General features: G+C 33.7%; 1 long non-coding RNA gene across 2 annotated transcripts in view; it reads right to left on the reverse strand.

Annotated features, from left to right (window-relative positions):
• Nucleotides 1-3,113, reverse strand: part of LOC135196023 (uncharacterized) — a 5,741-nt gene extending 2,628 nt beyond the window's left edge. The window contains exons 1-2 of one of the 2 annotated variants that reach the window (XR_010310280.1): nucleotides 3,017-3,113; nucleotides 164-307 (exon numbers count right to left, since the gene is read on the reverse strand). This is a non-coding gene — a long non-coding RNA (uncharacterized LOC135196023). The other variant, XR_010310279.1, reaches the window with a different exon arrangement.
• Nucleotides 3,114-6,020: the final 2,907 nt, after the last annotated feature.

A 6,020-nucleotide genomic window follows, 5' to 3' on the forward strand; every position in this document is an offset into this window, starting at 1 on the left:
TATACAGATATATATATACATATATATATATACATATATATATATATACACTATATTTTCATACGTATATTAAAAAACTATACTACTGGGTCTGATGTGGCGCACTAAAATAATAGGGCAACTTCCAAGTCTTCTTCAGTGTGCCAAACGGAATGAGACCTACCTCAAAAAAATGCCTTGTGCTGGTTTGCTCTGCCGGGAAATCTATTAATGTTCAATAATTAATGCATCCAACAGTTACCAAAATTGATTCCATCTTGATCGTTAGTTCCCTTGGACGTAGCAAAGGATCCCATGCCCAGCCCATCTGTAATTACGAAAGAAGGGATGATTAACGAAGTCTCACAGGAAATTTCATGATCAAATAATCAGTACTGTAAAACAGCAGACTTCATGTGATACTGAAAGCAAGATTCACGTCAGAGTTGGGCCCAGTGTCTTGTGCTCACCGTGAAGAGAGAAAGGAATCTTGGACCATCTTGGATATCCCTTGCTCAGGTAAACACGCAACTAGCACTCATATGGTATTTACGCTCAGAAAGGTATACCGTATACATGGAGTTTCGAGCTATTTAAGCAGTCAGCAAGGGATAACCAAGAAATTTAGTAATAAGATCCATTAATCTTACTACATATATAGGTAGAAATATTCAAAGAATCTGAAATTTTAAGATGAAAATAAAATACAAAAATGTATTAAAAGTACCTATGGTTTTTCGTACTCTCTCCGCAAAAGCATTAAAATATTGAATAATTGAATCATACTGAGTATTCCAATACCAGACCCATTACTTGATCAACAAAATACCGATCACCAAAAAACTTGAACAAGATCAACTACTTGAAACCTGAGATTCCTATTCTTCTCCTTACACATTTCAGCAACAATTCTCGGTATACGTGCGATTTGAGTTTGACCCTGCAAATTATCATCAGTAGGCTTCACATCAACACTTCCTCTTCTGTCTGGCTCTCAGTCCTTATAAGAAATATATTAGAAACGTGTCTCTAGGTAATTTCCCATGTTTTACCCTTCAACACAACACCTCCAGTAATTTCGCAGATATCATTGACAGTTACATCCTTTACAAACCCACAGTATACTAGCTAGGCTTACTATAGGTTTTTTATTTTCTATTAGCACGTTACCATTCTTCTGTAAAGAAGTATGTTTAACATAAAGACGTGATCTTTTTATCAACAGCTTGTTGAGTCAACGTAGCCAGGAACTCTGAATGATACAAATCCAAAAGGTTATTCCTAGCTTTTCTCAAATGAGAACAGCTGTCTAACTTTGGTATCCTTTGCAAATCAGGAATTATGTGAGCAGAAGTGAGGTCATATCCACGAATGGAGTTCCCTGGTGTACTAGGCTGAGGAAATCGTTCATCTAAATTATCCCCAAGCAAGGCCACTTTGAAAGCAATAGGCCTTCTATTAACTGAATGTACAGCCTGAGCTATCATAAATTCAGTCCCTTACCTTCAATACATTTTTTATTGAGCCATAGATGAGCTTCTTGGTCAACTTGACACAAGTCTCCACCATCGATCCAAGTTGACTTTTGCCTTTGAAAAAACGCTCAAATTGAACAGGTTTGACCCCATTTTCCTCCAAATACAGCTTGATCTCGGGATCCCTCAAAAAGTCCATAACTATGATTGCTCCAGCTATTAGTCGAGTACCCATGTAAGGAATGCATAATTTTGGCAAACCAAACTAAAAAAAAATTTAATTGGAAAGCTGTTAGGAACTCGTTTACCGGCAAGTCATGTTAAGTTTTGAATCAATTGACCTACTCCAGTTAGGAGAAATACATAGACCCCTTATGATTGTTCATATGCACAAAATACGGACCCATATAATTCATGATATAATATACCCAAAAGGAATTTCTGGTGCACTAAATCTTAATTCCATGTAAGAGTTCTGGTTAAGTTTGATTGCCCTCACATTAAAATATCGACATAAGAAAAAACTTCAGCACATTTTAAAATTTAGAAAAACTGACACACAACATTTTACGCATCCCTGACAAGACAGGATATAAACCTGCATGAGCAAACGTACATGGTAATATCTGATATATAATTAATTCAGTAAAAAGCACTATCCTTGACAATAAAATAGGAACCTATACCTCCCTTCATCTTTCTGTCTTAGCAGCTTACTTCGTGCTCTTAACAGTCCTTCTCTGTAAACTGTAAACAAATATTTAGTTGTCTAACTATTCTTAGTACGTCCTTGAGTAAACGTTGACTAGAGTTAAAATATTTAAGTATACTGCATCAGCAATAAAATTATGGTGATTGCTGAAAACCTTTAAATGGCTAAAGTTGTTAGGATCCTTAGCCTTCACTTTAATTTTCCGACTATTGACAAACAATAAAATATTGTAACACTCACAGCAAGGTACAATCCTATCTTGAACTAATGCCCACTCCCCGGAAGACAACGATGCCACCCAGATGTTTGGTATCCTAGGCACTAAAACTATCAATCAACAATACCAAGGTAGTTGTCAAGTAATAGCTGTGACAAAACGATATGAAAGTTTTCATCAAGTTAACAATTCGGTTGATAAAAGGATCTCGCAAAACTATATAAAAAAAACTATTGATAAAGGGTTCAGGATCGAGTTTATTTTTAAGGCTTGATGAAAGCAAGGTCTAGCGCACTAAAATAATAAGATCAACTTCAAAGTCTTGTGCGGTGTGCCAACTGGAGCTAGACCTACCTCAAAGTCAAAGTATGCATTGCGATGGTTTGTTCAGCCGAGAAATCCATTGATGTTTAAAAATACATGCATCAGTCACCAAAATTAGCATATTGATCGGCAGTTCCCTAGGACATAGATAGCAAAGGATCCCATGTCCAGCCCATCAGGGATGATTAACGGTGATGTCTCGCAGGAATCCCATGAAAAAATAATCAGTACTGTAAAACAGCAGACGACTTCGTGTGATACTGAAAGCAAGATTCACGTATAGAATGAGGCCCAGTGTTTTGTGCTCACCGTGAAGAGTGAAGGAACCTAGAGGACCCCCTCCTCAGACTGAGTGGTCCTGCCTGGACCGCCTTGAATAACTCTTGCTCTGGTAAACAGTAGTTTTAGCGAAGGTGTAGAGGAAAACGTGCAAACTAGCTCTCAAAGTGGTTACGCTCAGAAAGATGCACAATACATGGCGTCTCGAGGTATTCAAGCCCTCATCAAAGAATAAATCTAGAAATTTAATAATAAGATCCTTTAATCTGAATACATACGTAGAAAAATTCAAAGAAACTGGAATTTCAAGATGAAACAAAATAGCAAAATGTATTTCAAATATAGTTTTTCGTACACATAAACACACATACTATATATATATATATATATATATATATATATATATATATATATATATATATAATATATATATATCTGTTATAGCCATACCTTCTGTTTATATTCCAATTATCGATAACTCTTATTCGATATTCTTTCAGGAAAGGCCTTATTGGGAAAAAGTGATTCACTCTCAAACTCATTTATGACCACATAGTTAGGGCACTAAACAAAACTGCTGTACTGATCATTTCTGAAGTTAATAAACACTGAAGCCTTTGTGTGGATAACTTCCCAACCAAATTGAATTGGTTTGCAAGGTTCTGAAAGACTGCATTGCACTACATGTTGATCACAGTCTAGTAACCCTTCTCTTCTATCTGCCAGGGCCAAGAACTATACTTCTTCACTTCGATAGCCTGAACGAAACAGGCACTACTAGAGACTTAGAAAGCCGAAACATTCTTTATTCTCCTTATGTTGGGCAGTCATTCGCAGCGAAGCAGGTTTAGCACACCAATCATCACAAACAGAGAAGCCACCCTGTAGGATAGTTCCTTTTCCTCAAAGGAAGAAAAAAATTAGCATAGCTAAATATATACGTAAACTCCAGCTGTGAACCAGCAGCAAATTCTACGGCTCACGTTTGCTAGTTCCATGGTTCACAACAGCCTACTGACCATCATTAAAAAAAAAAAAAAAAAAAAAAAAAAAATGGGAACCAGGAACTTCATTAAGACTTGTCGAGAAACCAGGAAGTTTTACCTCTCTGGGCCACGAACTCATAAGGGAAAAAATTGTATGATATATATATGTATAGTATATATATATGTGTGTATATTATAAATATATTATATATATATATATATATATATATATATATACATACATATATATATATACGCAACTATATATATAATATTGTATTATATAATATATATATAGTGGTATATATATATAGGTGCTTATACATACATACATACATACACATATAATTTTCGGCTTTCTTCAATGGTTTTGCCAATAATCAGAAACTTTTCAACCAACAAATTTTTTTATTCGCCTTTAATTAATAACTTTTCCAAAATTTACGTCACATATTTACAGATTTTATATGAATTTTTCACTTAACATGGCAAACGGCCGTTTAAAAGCGAGCCATTAATGATTCCAGATGGTTAACTTGGCGCGTCAAATTCATCGTCGTTTGTTCACGAACTTCATTCGGTGATTGAAGGCGGAGTTTGCTGTTCAAACATTGTTCTCATTAAAAGTTTGTCCCCGCGAAGTGGTCTTTGCCGAGCCTGTAATTGCAAACGCCAAATCCCACAAGCTCGTCAACAAAAATGGGGACTGGATGCAGATTTGGAGTATTCCGCCAATGTTTGCGATTCTTTCTGCAAAGTTTATTACTTACCGTTCCACTGGATATTATATATATATATATATAATATATATATATATATATATATAATATATATATATATATATATATTATAAATATAATATACATATTATATATAATTTATATTAATATAATATATATATATAATATTATATATATATATATATATGTATATAAATTATATTTATATATATATATATATATATATAATATATATATATATATATATATATATATATAGATATATATATATATATATATATATATATATATATATATATATATACTTATATATTAAATTATATCATATATATATATATATATATATATATATAAAAGTCATATCACATTTCCGTGATTCATATACATATATCGAACTACAATGTCCTTTAATATCTAATTCGCTCTACCTCGGAATTAATATATTTTCATGTATGCTTAACCGAAGGGGAATTTTTTCTCGATAATAGATTTGCCTGGACCAGTCCAGGCAAATCTATTATCGAGAAAAAAATTCCCCTTCGGTTAAGCATATATGAAAATATATTAATTCCGAGGTAGAGCGAATTAGATATTAAAGGACATTGTAGTTCGATATATATATATATTATATATATATATATATATATATATATATATATATATATATTATATATATATTCATACGCGCAGGTACAAACGTGCGCGTGCGCTTACACACAAACACAGACACATATATAAATTATATATGTATATGTGTATATACGTATGTATGTTTATACCTACAAATATATAATCCACTGGTCACTTTTCATCATAGTGCTCACCTAACTTCTCGAATTCTTTACACTTTTCGGATACATTTGTCAATACAAAGCCTGTGAGATCCAGATACAAGAATATAAAGAAATTCTGACGTTCACAGCCGGATTCGAATCGGATTCGTCGGCAACGCGATCTGCTTCCGATACTACGCATGCGGGTTCGAATCCTTTTTACGGAGGTTAGAATTTCTTCATTTTCTTGGACTTGGATCACAAAGACTTTGTAGTGACAAGCGTATCCAAAAAGTGTGAAGAATTCGAGAAGTTAGGTGAGCACTGTGGTTATTACAGTTACATAAGTATTTCGTAAGAAATGGCCAGTGGATTATATATTTGTACATACATACATACATATATAATTTATATATGTGTGTGTATATTTGTGTGTAAGCGCACGCTCACGATTGTACCTGCTCGTGTGAATATCTTCCGGCTGTGATCAGAAAAAAATTTGAAAACGGGTAAATCATAAATTTCGCCTAGTTCC

The sequence above is a fragment of the Macrobrachium nipponense genome, chromosome 17 (genome assembly GCF_015104395.2).
Source record: "Macrobrachium nipponense isolate FS-2020 chromosome 17, ASM1510439v2, whole genome shotgun sequence".
Taxonomy (NCBI): domain Eukaryota; kingdom Metazoa; phylum Arthropoda; class Malacostraca; order Decapoda; family Palaemonidae; genus Macrobrachium; species Macrobrachium nipponense.